At 40.0% G+C, this 16,430-nt stretch overlaps 1 protein-coding gene across 2 annotated transcripts in view; it reads left to right on the top strand.

The window, feature by feature from the left end:
- Positions 1-16,430, top strand: part of PLCXD3 (phosphatidylinositol specific phospholipase C X domain containing 3) — a 175,763-nt gene that overhangs the window by 120,755 nt on the left and 38,578 nt on the right. Inside the window, exon 5 of one of the 2 annotated variants that reach the window (XR_009610693.3) lies at positions 8,990-9,074. The exons of the other annotated variant lie outside the window; for it this stretch is intronic. The gene's annotated coding sequence lies outside the window, so the exon portion shown is untranslated. Of the gene's footprint in view, positions 1-8,989; positions 9,075-16,430 lie in introns of those variants that run through there. 2 annotated transcript variants of the gene reach the window in all.

The following is a 16,430-nucleotide window of genomic DNA, read 5'->3' as shown; positions in this document are numbered from 1 at the left end:
GCTCTGATTCATAAGCCTGTGGCTCAGAGTTTTCAATTTCAACACTGCTCCCCTCTGTAGGCAAGCTGCACCTCAACCCCCACCCCAGCAACAGATGAACTTGGTTTCAAGAAACCTGGAAAGAAGACATCTGGATGGCCAACAGGCACATGAAAAGATGCTCAATGTCACTTCTCATCAGGGAAATACAAATCAGAACCACACTCAGATACCACCTCACGCTAGTCAGAGTGGCTAAAATGAACAAATCAGGAGACTATAGATGCTGGAGAGGATGTGGAGAAATGGGAACCCTCTTGCACTGTTGGTGGGAATGCAAACTGGTGCAGCCGCTCTGGAAAACAGTGTGGAGGTTCCTCAAAAAATTAAAAATAGACCTACCCTATGACCCAGCAATAGCACTGCTAGGAATTTACCCAAGGGATACAGGAGTGCTGATGCATAGGGGCACTTGTACCCCAATGTTTACAGCAGCACTTTCTACAATAACCAAATTATGGAAAGAGCCTAAATGTCCATCAACTGATGAATGGATAAAGAAATTGTAGTTTATATACATAATGGAACACTATGTGGCAATGAGAAGGAATGAAATCGGGCCTTCTGCAGCAATGTAGATGGAACTGGAGAGTGTTATGCTAAGTGAAATAAGCCATACAGAGAAAGACAGATACCATATGTTTTCACTCTTATGTGGATCCTGAGAAACTTAACAGAAGACCATGGGGGAGGGGAAGAAAAAAAAAGTTAGAGAGGGAGGGAGCCAAAACATAAGAGACTCTTAAAAACTGAGAACAATCTGAGGGTTGATAGGAGGTGGGAGGGAGGGGAGGATGGGTGATGGGTTTTGAGGAGGGCACCTGTTGGGATGAGCACTGGGTGTTGTATGGAAACCAATTTGACAATAACTTTCATATTTAAAAAAGAAAATAAATAAAAGTTAATCAATTCACAAAAAAAGAAAAAAAAGAAACCTGGAAAGAGAGAGTCAGCCCCAAAATTTATCAGTCCCCTTCCAATCCCAGATTCAGGTAGTTCTTCCTTAAGCCATGATTTCTCTACCCACAGACTGTGCTAGATTTGTTCTGTCACTAAGGTAGAGCTACCGTCACTGATTTCCAGAAAAAATTGGTCCTTTACTATTGTCTCTCATGCATCTTCTCTCCCATGTCACATAACTCTATCCTAGGATTATTGTGCTGCAGAAACATGGGCAAGGCTTTGGGGAGAGACTCTTTTCCCCTGGGCCCAAAAGCACATTCCTTTGCAAGAAGCGTTAGTAACTTTGAGACTCTGTGTCTTCCACCAAAACCAATTAACATTACAGCATTTGCAACTCAGTGGCCTCCCCAGTCCTGATTTCAAACAGCAAAAAGAAGTTTCTATAACAACTTCTGACCATAAGGCCGTGTGACACAAGAATGATTTCTGCCTGGGTCCTGCTGGGGTGTGGCAGGAGGGAGGGCTGCCTGTACCCCTCTCTGTTTTAACAGCTTTTGACCCAAGAATTTTTAAAACAGGAGTGCACATCAAAGCTCACCTTCTCCTTCATTCTGCTGATGTTGTATGATTAAATGACAGGTGAATACAGGCAGGCATCTTTCATTATCTGTGTCAGGAGAGTCAAAGACTAGAGAGAATGCCAAGCTGTTGGGAAGTCAGTTGCCCATTCAGTGCCTGGTGTGTGTGTGTGTGTGTGTGTGTGTGTGTGTGTGTGTGCATGTGTGTATCAGAGAGAGAGAGAGTGTGTGTGGAGGAGTGGGAAACTTGGGAGTATGTGTGTAGGGGAGAGAGGGTGTGTGTGAGAGAGGGGGAGGGAAAATACGTACACTTGTCTAACAAGCATGGCGTAGGATAGAGGTTTACCCACTTTAATCTCTGGATCTAAATTTTCTTATGGGGAATTGCTTGGCAGATTGAATTTAACATCTGAAAAGGAAGTAGCCTAGTATGTAACTGGCATTCACAAAAAGCTGAGAGCAGGTGGGTTGATGGTGGGCAGAGGGAATAAAGATGGAGGGCCCAGGCAGCAGGGATGTTTAGTCAATTAGATTGTGGCACAGTAATTTGGAGACTTCAGCCAGCAACTGAGGAATAAGGAGGCTTGTTTGGGATTTGAAATGAACCAAAGCACATATTTTCAGTAGATGAGCCAGTAAGTGGTGTCTGTTTCAAGAAGTAAAATGGGTCGGATCTGGACAGCACAGGCCACATACTGAGGCACAAGGAAGAGCCTTCAGGCTGGTGCTCCCTTTCTGCCCTGTACTCACAGGGCTCCTGAAGGGAAGCACAAGCCCATTCCACTGAGAGCTCATTCAAAGGGAACAACTCCACTCTGGAGAGACCTTATTGAAAACTGGGGGAAGGGGAAGCATTGCCACATCACTAGACACAAATATATAGTTGAACACACTGACCTTCCTTGTTGCAGCAAAAGAGAACTCCCACCATTGGGAACCATGATACATCCCAGTGAGAGGGTCGGAAGGGATTTTAAGCCCTCTAGAATTGGGGCTTAGGTTGAGTGACTTGGGGAAAGTTTCAAGGAATTAGAGGTTCTCTCTAGATTGGATTGTGTGAAAAGGCACGGATAATTCTATAAGTGGGTATCTCCATAAGCCTTTACTTATTAATTTAGTTTTTAATATTTTTTAACGTTAATTTATTTATTTAGAGACAGCGTGTGAGCACACGAGAGGGGAAGGGGCAAAGAGAGGGAGAGAGAGAATCCCAAGCAGGTTCCCAGCTGTCAGTGCAGAGTCCGTCATGGGGCTAGATCCCACAAACCGTGAGATCATGACTTGAGCCAAAATCAAGAATCTGATGCTCAACCAACTGAGCCACCCAGGCACCCCAAGTCTTCTTTTTTTTATGTTTGTTTGTTTTGAGAGAGAGATAGAGAGAAGAGGGGCAGAGAGAGAGGGAGAGAGGGAATCCTAAGCAGTATCCACACTCAGTGCAGAGTGCAGGGCTCAATCTCACTACCTGAGCCAATCGCTTAACTGACTGAGCCACCCATGCTCTCCATGAATAACTCCTATCTGTATGGCCAGAAGAAGGATAAACTATAATCGGCAAAGGAGGTGCAGTCATTTATTTTAGTCTAGAGAGGTAGATGTTTGGTTACTTTGTGGGTGATCTTGTTTTTGTGCTTAGACAAAATTAAAGTATCCTTTTTTATCCCACTGTCTCATGATCTCAAGGAACCTAGTCTGAGGTTGGTATTCTGGGAGATTGTTCGGGTCCAAAAAGAACATAATAGGCCTAGTTGTGCGTGTCAGGCCAGCTTCTAAATGTCAGGGGTGGCTTTTAAATTTCTTTTCTCCCTTTTCAGTGCAATGCAGGGAAGAAATATCACTTCCATTTGGTTTAAAGCCTCTGGTGTGAATTAGGCTTTCCATGTGCTGTTTCTTTGTGGTTCTTTTTCTCACTGAAATAAGTGAGGCTGTATCTATGTAGGAGCCCAGACAATTTTGATAATGAAGCCAATCAAAGAATTGGTGATACCCCAGCCCAGGTTCGTCTACTGAAAGTGAAAACTCTTCACATTGAGCCATACTGACAGTCTTGATATTCTTTCTCTGCAGTCTTAAGTTTCTGCCTATCTCATTGAGAAAGGGTTGGGGCTGAATGGCAAATATAAGGAACCCAGGTGGTAGATATCAAAGGAGTTGAGGGTGAGAAAAAAATGTGAGAACACAGAATTTTATAAAGAGAATTGCTGATTCTTTGATATTGGTGACTATTCCAACTTTCTTCCCAAAGTTTCACAACTTGTTGAAGGCACAAAGAAGCCAAAGGGGAGAGTCAGCTGTCACATTTACAACTGAATTGTTTCCTTGCCCTTTATTTTATTTTTTTTTAATTTTTTTTAACATTTATTTATTTTTGGGACAGAGAGAGACAGAGCACGAATGGGGAAGGGGCAGAGAGAGAGGGAGACACAGAATCGTTAGCAGGCTCCAGGCTCTGAGCCATCAGCCCAGAGCCTGACGTGGGGCTCGAACTCACGGACCGCGAGATCGCGACCTGAGCCGAAGTCGGATGCTCAACCGACTGAGCCACCCAGGCGCCCCATTTCCTTGCCCTTTATGGCAGGGGGAGGCATATCCGCCTGGGCTTGCTTGAATGGGTGCACTAGCAGGCTTATTTGTGTTGAGCGCATTTGGTAGACTCAGCTTTGGGTGACTAATCTACGCATTCCCAAGGGTGACTCCAACAGGTATAAATACTTATTTCAGTGAGGTGTATGAGCTAAATCCTCTCTGTGAAAGGATAAAAGGGTGAGGAGTTGCTCTACCTGCACCCCACCTAACAAAATTGTTACAGAAATCTCAAATGAGTTAACTAACACCACTCTAGGCAATGACATTTCAGCTTTTAATTTATCACATTCAGTTGATACAATATTTTCTTCCGTAATATTCTCATTATAACAACAATTTAAAAAGCTGTAAATATGATATTTTCTCAGACTCTCTGGCCTTGGGGCATTTCAGAAGCAAACACTACACACATCGGCGGCAGACACTAATCTTTGGCTTCATGGTGTAGAGCACAGATCTTCCGGCTCTTGATCTGTGTGTCTGGGATTGTAGCCTCGCTCATTAACTTATTTTAAAGTACTAAAAGTAATTAGGCAAGGATAGATAGAAACTTGCTTGTCATAATTGATTTTTTTTCAGAAATCGCAAGTATAGCTTGCATTTTTGCTTTAGAATATTCCTTCCTCCCACCCCCTCATCACTTATTTCTCTGTGGCCTCAGCTGTTAAAAGAAAAGAAGCTTACAAGTTGTTTCTGGAGCTGTGACATCCTTTCTTGAAGGAGCGGTATGTGGCAGTGAGACTGTAATGTGTGATTTCATTAGTGAATGCTAACAGCACAGGCTGCCCTTTGGAAATGTATGGGAGATTCGGCCAATATAAAACTGAGCGAATTCACCGCGTAGCTGCTGCCTGTCTGAATACTAAGCAGAAAAGCTGTTGCCAATATGACTTAACTATGGGTTGAAAATGAACCAGTCAAGAGGCTAAATAACACGGTAACAAGTTATTCATGAATGTACATTTTTCAGATGTTTTGGTTCATTTTTGAAGAGTTTAATTTAGATGGCCTGTTTCTCCAAATAAAATACTTGTAAGAAGTAGCTTTTAGTGAAGAGATTGTAGGGAAGCTAGGTTAGATAGTTCAGTCTAAGTCAAATCTGTCAACAATACCCTGTGTTGATTTGGGGGACATATGATGGAAAAAAAAATAGCCTGGAAACTTAGTTTTATTCCTGTCTTAGTTTTACATTTACTGGTTAGCAGTTGAACGTTTGTGTAATGAATTTGACCCTTATTGCCATTCACAAGCAGAGCAGGCTGCCACATGCATTTCTACCTGGTTTTATAGACAGAAGGAGAATTTCACACCTTTGCACACACACACACACAACTCATTACCACTATGGGCTTACACTTTACACTTGTGTTCTAAGCAGCCCCCAAACAGGATATGGCCAATACTCTTGTATCTGATAAGGACTGAGAGACTCCATAATACCATGGACATTGAGGCAGATGTTTTAATGTCTCTATGACATGGGCTGTGCAAATAAAGGCGTATTCAATGGTCCACAATTTTCTGCTCCAAGTAGCATTAGGTAGCCAGCTTGAGATTGAAAATGTGATGTGATGTGTGTGTGTGTGTGTGTGTGTGTGTGTGTGTGTGTGTTGAAAGGTGTAAGAGAGAAGTAATGAAAACAAACAGAAATCTACTTTTCTCTCAGCATCTGTGAGAGTATATCTTCTGATTGGAGGTACAGAAAGTGTTCAAAGACCAGATGTGGTGCTCTCACCTAGTTTCAAGATTGTTCTGGAGCATACAAGTACAGTAATTCCTGAGGTATTTCTTTGGCAATTGAGTTGTGAAATTTTATTTCCCTATCCCAGCATTGCATCGCTTATCTTTGTGATATTTTGAGGCTTTTGTCTTTCTATAACTCTTGCTAAAAATTCAGATAGAACTTAGATATGGTGGGATAGAGAGGAGAAGAAAATAGCATAAACCACTTGGTGAATGTTTTTTATGCTATGGATGTAGAGAATTTTAATTTCTCTTTTTAAAGTGACCAAAGTAGTTTTTCTTAGAGTCCCAGCTCAAGAATCCATCCATCTTTTGAATCAGCCAGTCACTCAACCAAAAAGAATGTGTTAAGACCATGTTGTGGGCTTGAAGTGGGGATAGGAGAGGCATGGTATACTGTCTTATAAAATATTGCCTCCTGATCCTTGGGTTACAGGGTAATCTTTTTAGAACTTGAGATTTATATAGGAGACAGAATTAGAGAATGGCACATGACAGAATTTGCAACTAGTACTAACATTTTGACCTGTAGATTTCATATGCCATAGGAGCTCAAAAGAAGGAAAGATGACAAAAGTGACTTATCTAATATTTCAGGATAATAATACACTGACCATATCTGCCCTTTACCTTCCTCCAACCATTGCAATGTGTTGTACACAAATATCAAAAGTATGTCTATTTTCTCTACTCAGATGTGGTCTACTTTTGTGGTTCTCTAATCATTGACCATTGACAGTGGTAAACGCATCTTTTCTAAGGTAGAAAATTCTGCTTGATTTTGGGAACATTTCCAGGCAATAAGGTTCAAACTAGGCCAACAAGTTGAGTTCTGTGGTGGTTTCAAAGACCCAACACTTTGTGTGTTTACTGGCGTTAGTGATGGCTGTTTATGAGAGAAGGGAAAACAAAACCATTATGCGAAAGGATTTTCTTTTGACCACAAAGTTCAGCAAGTCCCCTGAGAAAATTTGGCAACTATGTGATTCATGTCTTATTTTTTAACTTTGAGGTAGAAAAATATGCTTTTAGGTTTGACATTCTGTCCTGCCCACCGTATATGCCAAGATACTTCCTTTTTTTATCAGAAGTACATATCAATGAAGTACATTCCTTCACTTATTGAATTAACTTGACAAGGGAGCCACCTTTGGGATTTCTGAAAGATAGCTGGGAAGCAACTTTTGACAAATACGGTTGGTCTATTTTTTCCTCTCTTCCTTCTCAGTTTTGCAGTGAAAAGGGACAATTTTATAGCAACTTGGCAAAACGTAGCGCAGGAAGTCCCAGCTGTTCTTGCCCCAGCTGCCTGTGAGATCTAATAACATAGGGTGGGAATAGCACATCTCTCAGAAGAGCGCACACATTTTAAGTTGCTTTAATTTTCCTGCCAATTAGACTTTTAAGATGCCAAATGTATCTACAGGCAACCTCTGTGACAATTTAGTACCCTTTGGTAAAGGAGCTTAAGGCAAAGAAAGATTTTCAAGTGGCAAATGGCAGGGGATACATTTATTCTTTCATCACCAAAGAAAAATGCATGTATGTACTTATGGAGACATGAGGACACAGGGATATTAATACTGACGCCACTGAAGGATGCTAAAGAGACTGGGAGTCAGAATTCTCAGCCTAGGGCAGGATTTCTTAGCCTCAACACAATTGACATTTTAGATAGGATAATTCTTTGTTGTGAGGGACTGTCCTGTGCATTGTATGACATTCAGCAGCATCCCTAGCCTCTACCACATGACTCCAGCAGCACCTTGACCTCCAGTCAGAACAGTCAAAAATGTCTACAGACATTGGTGTGTGTGTGTGTGTGTGTGTGTGTGTGTGTGTGTGTGTGTGTACATGCGTACATGTGAAAATTCCCTCTAGTTGAAAACCCCCGGCCGAGAGCAGCCACTGCACAGATCTATGACAGTTACTTTTTCTGGAGCTCAATTCCTTTACTTGTTAAACAAGTGATACCAACTGCTCAGGGATTAGGGAAACATAAAATATTTAGTTATATGGCTTGTTTTTTTTGTCTAAGTGAATATGCCAAAATTTATACATTTTCAGTGTCTGCTGCCTTCAGAGTAGTCACCTTGGGAATTTACTTATCCATCCAAGTGATACTGAAGCAATTTTAAGACCAGTTTTAGTGGGGGTAAATCTTTATCTTTTCAGGGTAAAATGGTTTTTGAAACAACCTAAACTTATTCAGAGCCAAGTTTAATAAATAAAGTGGGTGAACAGAGACGATAAATGCTGTTTGGAGGCAAAATCCAAATGGTACAATAATGAGATTGATTTTTCATATGTGCCTCATGAACATACTCTGAAGGCAATTTCCATAGAGGAGTTATAAAAAGGTTTTGAGTCATCCTACCATTGATGGAATAAGTGAACAATCATCTCCACAGGTAACAATTCTGAATGATAGCTCACTTTCAGCTTGTAAGTTTTGGGGGAGTGTGTTATAAAAAGAACATCCCACGACCTTAGAATCATACCTCATAGAATAGGGTAGTATAAGAGAAAATATTCTTGATCTTGAAAATAATGTCTGTCTTTGAGTATGTTTATTATTATCTGTATTATGTGGCTGTGCTAAGTGCCTGCTCTTCAGAATGACTAATAGATACGATCAGTCCCTAGTCCTCAAGGTGGTTACTTTCTAGTGGGGAGACATATTCATGAACAGTTTAATTCAACATAGTGTGGTAAGTGCTAAGATAAACCAGAAGCAGATGTTCACTGGTTTCTGAACCCAGCACTGCCATTTACTAATAAATTATGTAAGCTGGAGGAAGTCAGTTTCATCTGCCTTCGGTTTCCTGATCTTGTAAAGTAAAGGCATTGACTAGCCTTTGTCCTCTCTTCGGGCATCAGTACTCTAATTCTGTAGTAAGAGTGACAATTTCCAAGGGCATATGAATTACAATGTTTTGTAGGGGAAATTTAATCATATGGTATCTGAACACTAACCTTTAGTTCCATTTGAATTATTACCAAAACAGGAAGAAATTCCCAATTAGATGTTCATGAATACCAACTCTTGAGAGACCTGACCTGTTACTGGTAGTTCATTATTAAAGAATGACTGTAAATCAAATGAATTATACTGACTTTCTTTTTCCCGGACTCTGCAGGGTTATAATGAGCTGTATGTAGCCTTGGTTGACCAAAAGTTGCTGTATCCTAGGAAAATGGCAAGCAGTGGAGAGTGAAGTAAAACGTCTATATTTAAAACTTAAATCAATAATCTTTCGTTATTCAAATCAATGCATTACTACAAAAATATGACTGACATCCAAAGACCTAGGTTCAAGTTTAGATGATTTACGGGGTGTCAGTTTCTGACCTCGACATTCTCAACTGTAACATAAAGAAATTGGAATGAGAAGTTATATTTTTGAATAACTACAGTAGACATATCTGTTCTCATTTTAGACCTCCTAGCAATTGAATGATGCAGATATTTTCATTTCTACTTTATATGTGGAAAAAAGGAGGCTTAGCAAAGCAAACCAAATCACCCAGCCTTACACAGCATCCATGGCAGAGCTGGATACAAACATGTGTCTGCCTGATTTCAGAGTCTGTGTTTCTTTTTTAAGCCCCTACACATCACTCCACGTTCTAAGTTGTTTCTGATTAAGTTCTGAAATTGTATGATTTTTTTCACAAATAACCCAAAGCAGTAATAAGAAAGTATCATATTTACTAACAACTATAAAATGAAAGAGAAGAAAATGTTTCCATCTACTTCCAAATTCAGGAATTTTAAACAACAAACAACTTAAAAGTCCTATCAGAAGAGTAGCTTTTCCCAACATGTGAAAATGGCTTCCAATGAATGTCATTGATTCTTATCCAGAATATTTTAGATTCCCAAACCTTTAGGGATAGAGGAAAAGGCAATCCAATTTTCAGATTATCTCCTTTGGCTAGTGTACTGATTGACATGCTAACAGAAAAATAAGTGTGGTGTTCTATTTGGTGGCTTGCCCAAAAAGCAGCTACCTCCAGCTCCAGTTTTAAACTTTCACCTGTAAGGAGCCTTGGTGATTCAAGGGTTTGTGTACTAAAATAGTGATAGTTCAAGATTAAAATAGTCAATTAAGTGAAATATCCCTTTTAACTATATTACTTTTTTATGTTGTAGATTTTAAAAAGCTGTAGCGAAATATAGAGCTAGAGATTAGCAAGAGCTGTCAGATGTGGCTTCCCGTAGAGTGGCACAGCAGTCTATCCATTCATTTCTTTATTCCTTCATTTTTTCTCCATCCTGGGAATGAGTTCATTCCATTGGGTATCTTGTTTGTGTTTTCTGTATAGTTTAAGTAGCTCAGAGAATTCACTCTGGACACTGAGCTGCGCTTGTCCTGACTCTGCCAACTTGCCATGTGTGATCTTAGGCAAGTTCTTTAAACACTGAGCCTCAGTTCCTCTTCTGGAAAAAAGAAGTGAAAATACACCTGTCTCATAATGCTACTGAAGAGCATAGCATGATAATCATGCAAGGTGTTTAGCTTAGAGCCTAGTACATAGTAAGAGATAAATGTTGACTTTCATTATTATTATTAACAACAGTTTTATGAGGACACCCAAAGGCATTCTGCTAAATTAAAAAAGTAAATAATTCTCTTCGAGAACCCAATTTCCTATGAAGAGATTTTATTACTGAGGCTAATTAAATTTACTTTAAATAGAACTTTACTGTAATAGAGCTTATTATTATGATTTGGATTTTCCAATAGATGTGGATACACGTGACAATTCTACACACCAAGGGTCAGATGTTACATGGCCATTTTGCAGCATGTATCTTGGGGTTTTGTTTTTCTCTAACACTAATATTACAGATTTCTATTATGTTGCTCATTATTTTTCTTATAATCATTTTTAAAACTAAGCTCAAATCTGTTACAGTGATTCTGTACCTCAGAGTTACCAGTGGAACTTTACAGTCTACGTGTGTTCAAGCCCCTTCTTTGGAGATTCTGCAGTGGGCCTGGATCTCAATGTCATTTTGGTGTTGGGTCTGGTTTGAGAACCACTGATTGACTATCCCATGAGCTCCTTGAAGAGAAGGACCACCACCTTTTCAGTTTTATACTTCCTAAAATGACTTATAATAGCTATTAAGTCTTTTCTGAGTAGTTTTGGAGGTCAGATATCATAGAAGAAAATGAAAGAAAAATTGAGGAACATATTCCAAAGAAACCAAGTCTTGCATGTTTTTAGAAATGAATTAATATCTAACAAATTCATAATTGGCCAACGTCACCTAAACTTATTATGGTAACAATTTTTTAATTGATAACGTAATTTTCAAAAATTCAATCTGTAGTATTCTTCTGACATCTGTATTGGTTTATACCAAGGAGTAAAGAAAAGACTAGCCACAATTAACAAATAGCTTAAATACTTATCCTTCAGGGATCTACTAACAGGTTGGGCTAGCTAGATAATGTTGACAAGGAGCTGCGCTGAGAAAGACATATTGTTGTCATTAATCACATTTCCATTGTTTAAATACATCAAGCAATGCAGCAGGTTCTGTTGCAAGTAAGCATATATCCATCTCAGGGTGAGGTCAAGCGTGTCTGCACAAATACGGTTGTTATAGTAAAACTGAAAATAATTCATTACAACTCTTCTAGGATCTCTGTCACCCTTGGTGACAATTTGTTGTGACTGGGGTAATTGTGCAACTAATTCTGGCAGTGAATGGTGGGCCCTTAGGTTGTGTGAGTTCTCCACATCCTTGTGCCCCCCTCCGTGTTTTTCCACGTGGCTTGCAAAAACATCACGCACCCTCCAGATGGTATGGCTTAGTGAGCATTTCCCACTGCAGCCCCATCAGCAAAGAGATGGGAAGGGAGAAAGATTCCTTCTATCTCTAGGAGTCACTTCCCTGTGAGGTTTTGGAAAGGGTTGTTTCAGAATATATTGATGTGTTTCAGAATATATTAATATCAGAAAGATTTGTTCAGACATGGTACTCTGCAAACTGGATGAAGGTGAGCCATTTTTATTTTTAAAACCAAAGATCCACATGGTTTGGAAATTGTTGATACCCCTAATAATATGAAGTCTAATATTTGTGTTAATGAAAGAACAATCAAAAGCAGTGACCCCCAAATCAGTTAATAATAACAGCATCTCAATAATTGCTGATGCCTGTAATCTTAGATCCACACACCTGAACTGATTTCCCCAAAGTCACTTGCTGATTTTTATTTAGGCCAAAATCTCCGGTTATCATGCCCAGTTTTCTCTCGTCAACACAGGGTCACTCTTGGTAGTAATGCCCACCATTGTAATAAATTTCTCAGGGACATCAAGATGCTCAGTTTTCTTAGAGAAGTGATTGGGTAGTAAAGATAAATGGACTGGTTTTGCAAACAATTGTTTCACGTAAGTTAACAATTGAAGCCAAAGGAAATCATCTGATGTCCAAAGGAAAAACATATACGTGTGGAATAAGAAATAAGACCTAAGGTCTGGTGAGCAGAAGTTATTTTCTTCTTCTCCTAGTATTATCCCGATCTATTCCAATCTAAACTTCACCCTGACCAACACCCACCACATCTCCACTTGCCAGATCTTACACGCAACACACTTTTGTGATTAGGACAGCAGGGATGGGAAGAGGACATTTGGTGAATGAAAACAATGCACAGATGCTCATTTCCTTTTAATGTGTATAATATATGTCAAACCAATTAAAGAAAAACTCTTAGGCACAGTTTTCCAGTTCCCCAAGTGAATATGTAGGTCCTCTTCAGGAGCAGCAGGGAGTAAATTTGGATGGAGTGTAAATGAACACTAACTGTCCATAGCATGACTCTGTTAAGAGTTCAAAAACAGGTGGGGCTTCAGTCTTAAACAGGAGCATGGAGGTTGGGGTAGAAGTGGTTTGTGATATTATCATTTCAGACAAGTGCCTTGGAAACATTATTAATCAAGCTGTAAAATGTTCTAGAGATCATTGTCCCTGTTCCAGTTAGAAAGGTGTTGCTCCAGGTATTATATGGCTCTTTGTAGCTCTGTGCACTTCAAAGTATGATCTCCAATGACAGAAAAATCATTTACATCACATAGTAAAATGTTAGGTTAGGGGTCTGTGATATCTAGAACTCAAAAAGTACGTTCTGTGTGTCATAGGTCGAAGAGGCTGCCTGCCTCTACCCTCTTAGCAGACTGATGCCCGGTGTCAGCCTTGTGCTAAGGGAGGGAGGGGGTGGTAGTGCAGTGAGGTGCCTTGGAATAAACACGGACACATTGGGGTCTCAAAAGCTTGGTGTGAGTGTGTATTCTGTCAGGGGGCTTTCCTTTAGACATATAGAACTCTATGTGTCTAGGGGTAAGGGAAGCATACAGTACATTAGGGAAATGACAAGGGGTTCTGTATTCTGTAACATAGCATTTGGGATTAGAGCAAGAAATAGCTGTAGAGAAAGAAAAATGGTGCACATTACAAGGGTCTTCCTTGTATTTCATCCTAAGAAATTTGAGGTTTCCGTGAGAACTAACTGAATGGTTTTATGCAGGGAAGGGTATGATCAGATTTGGATTTAGGCAAGTCACTGTATCCACAGTAGAGAGAATGGGTTCAAGCGGGGCAGTACTGCAGACAAGGAGACCAGAGGGGAGTTGCCAGACCAAAATTCCTATTGGAGCAGGAAGTTTGTCTAGTTTTGCACCTCACGATCTAGGTACATAATTGGTAGTCAATAAATTTTTGTTGTGGTTTTAATTTAGATACCATATGGTGATGGACGAACTAATATGGTGACATCAGAGATTAAAAGAGATACACAGAAATTCCAAAGATGTTAGTGAGGTAGAATCTATAAGAGGTGACAATTGACTTGCTATAGGAAAAGGTGAGGGGAAGGAGTTGTAGGAGTCAAAATAAAAACAAAGGTTTCTGGCTTGGCTCCCTCACGATGCCATTCGCTAAAGTCAGCAACACTGGACGTAGAGCAAGATGTAGAGAGAGAGAAGATGACAGTTTGCTTCAGAGATGTGGTCTTCGAGAGGTTTGTAGGATGTCTAAGTTCCAGAATGCAGTGTTTTAAACAAGAGTCCACACTGTTATTTAATGCCTTATTTACTGCCTCTAGTAAACCTCCTTAGCTGTGATGTGCATTGTCTTTTTTTTTTTTTTTTTTTTAATTTTTTATTTTTTTTTTATTTTTTAATATATGAAATTTACTGTCAAATTGGTTTCCATACAACACCCAGTGCTCATCCCAAAAGGTGCCCTCCTCAATACCCATCACCCACCCTGCCCTCCCTCCCACCCTGCCCTCCCTCCCACCCCCCATCAACCCTCAGTTTGTTCTCAGTTTTTAACAGTCTCTTATGCTTTGGCTCTCTCCCACTCTAACCTCTTTTTTTTTTTTTTTTCCTTCCCCTCCCCCATGGGTTTCTGTTACGTTTCTCAGGATCCACATAAGAGTGAAACCATATGGTATCTGTCTTTCTCTGTATGGCTTATTTCACTTAGCATCACACTCTCCAGTTCCATCCATGTTGCTACAAAAGGCCATATTTCATTTTTTCTCATTGCCACGTAGTATTCCATTGTGTATATAAACCACAATTTCTTTATCCATTCATCAGTTGATGGACATTTAGGCTCTTTCCATAATTTGGCTATTGTTGAGAGTGCTGCTATAAACATTGGGGTACAGGTGCCCCTATGCATCAGTACTCCTGTATCCCTTGGATAAATTCCTAGCAGTGCTATTGCTGGGTCATAGGGTAGGTCTATTTTTAATTTTCTGAGGAACCTCCACACTGCTTTCCAGAGCGGCTGCACCAATTTGCATTCCCACCAACAGTGCAAGAGGGTTCCTGTTTCTCCACATCCTCTCCAGCATCTATAGTCTCCTGATTTGTTCATTTTGGCCACTCTGACTGGCGTGAGGTGGTATCTGAGTGTGGTTTTGATTTGTATTTCCCTGATAAGGAGCGACGTTGAACATCTTTTCATGTGCCTGTTGGCCATCCGGATGTCTTCTTTAGAGAAGTGTCTATTCATGTTTTCTGCCCATTTCTTCACTGGGTTATTTGTTTTTCGGGTGTGGAGTTTGATGAGCTCTTTATAGATTTTGGATACTAGCCCTTTGTCCGATGTGTCATTTGCAAATATCTTTTCCCATTCCGTTGGTTGCCTTTTAGTTTTGTTGGTTGTTTCCTTTGCTGTGCAGAAGCTTTTTATCTTCATAAGGTCCCAGTAATTCACTTTTGCTTTTAATTCCCTTGCCTTTGGGGATGTGCCGAGTAAGAGATTGCTACGGCTGAGGTCAGAGAGGTCTTTTCCTGCTTTCTCCTCTAAGGTTTTGATGGTTTCCTGTCTCACATTCAGGTCCTTTATCCATTTTGAGTTTATTTTTGTGAATGGTGTGAGAAAGTGGTCTAGTTTCAACCTTCTGCATGTTGCTGTCCAGTTCTCCCAGCACCATTTGTTAAAGAGACTGTCTTTTTTCCATTGTATGTTCTTTCCTGCTTTGTCAAAGATGAGTTGGCCATACGTTTGTGGGTCTAGTTCTGGGGTTTCTATTCTATTCCATTGGTCTATGTGTCTGTTTTTATGCCAATACCATGCTGTCTTGATGATGACAGCTTTGTAGTAGAGGCTAAAGTCTGGGATTGTGATGCCTCCTGCTTTGGTCTTCTTCTTCAAAATTACTTTGGCTATTCGGGGCCTTTTGTGGTTCCATATGAATTTTAGGATTGCTTGTTCTAGTTTCGAGAAGAATGCTGGTGCAATTTTGATTGGGATTGCATTGAATGTGTAGATAGCTTTGGGTAGTATTGACATTTTGACAATATTTATTCTTCCAATCCATGAGCAGGGAATGTCTTTCCATTTCTTTATATCTTCTTCAATTACCTGCATAAGCTTTCTATAGTTTTCAGCATACAGATCTTTTACATCTTTGGTTAGATTTATTCCTAGGTATTTTATGCTTCTTGGTGCAATTGTGAATGGGATCAGTTTCTTCATTTGTCTTTCTGTTGCTTCATTGTTAGTGTATAAGAATGCAACTGATTTCTGCACATTGATTTTGTATCCTGCAACTTTGCTGAATTCATGTATCAGTTCTAGCAGACTTTTGGTGGAGTCTATCGGATTTTCCATGTATAATATCATGTCATCTGCAAAAAGCGAAAGCTTGACTTCATCTTTGCCAATTTTGATGCCTTTGATTTCCTTTTGTTGTCTGATTGCTGATGCTAGAACTTCCAGCACTATGTTAAACAGCAGCGGAGACAGTGGGCATCCCTGTCGTGTTCCTGATCTCAGGGAAAAAGCTCTCAGTTTTTCCCCGTTGAGGATGATGTTAGCTGTGGGCTTTTCATAAATGGCCTTTATGATCTTTAAGTATGTTCCTTCTATCCCGACTTTCTCAAGGGTTTTTATTAAGAAAGGGTGCTGGATTTTGTCAAAGGCCTTTTCTGCATCGATTGACAGGATCATATGGTTCTTCTCTTTTTTTTTGTTAATGTGATGTATCACGTTGATCGATTTGCGAATGTTGAACCAGCCCTGCATCCCAGGAATGAATC

The sequence above is a fragment of the Panthera onca genome, chromosome A1, assembly GCF_046562875.1.
Source record: "Panthera onca isolate mPanOnc1 chromosome A1, mPanOnc1 haplotype 2, whole genome shotgun sequence".
In the NCBI taxonomy this organism is placed as follows: Eukaryota; Metazoa; Chordata; class Mammalia; order Carnivora; family Felidae; genus Panthera; species Panthera onca.
This window is presented reverse-complemented; position numbering and strand designations above follow the sequence as displayed.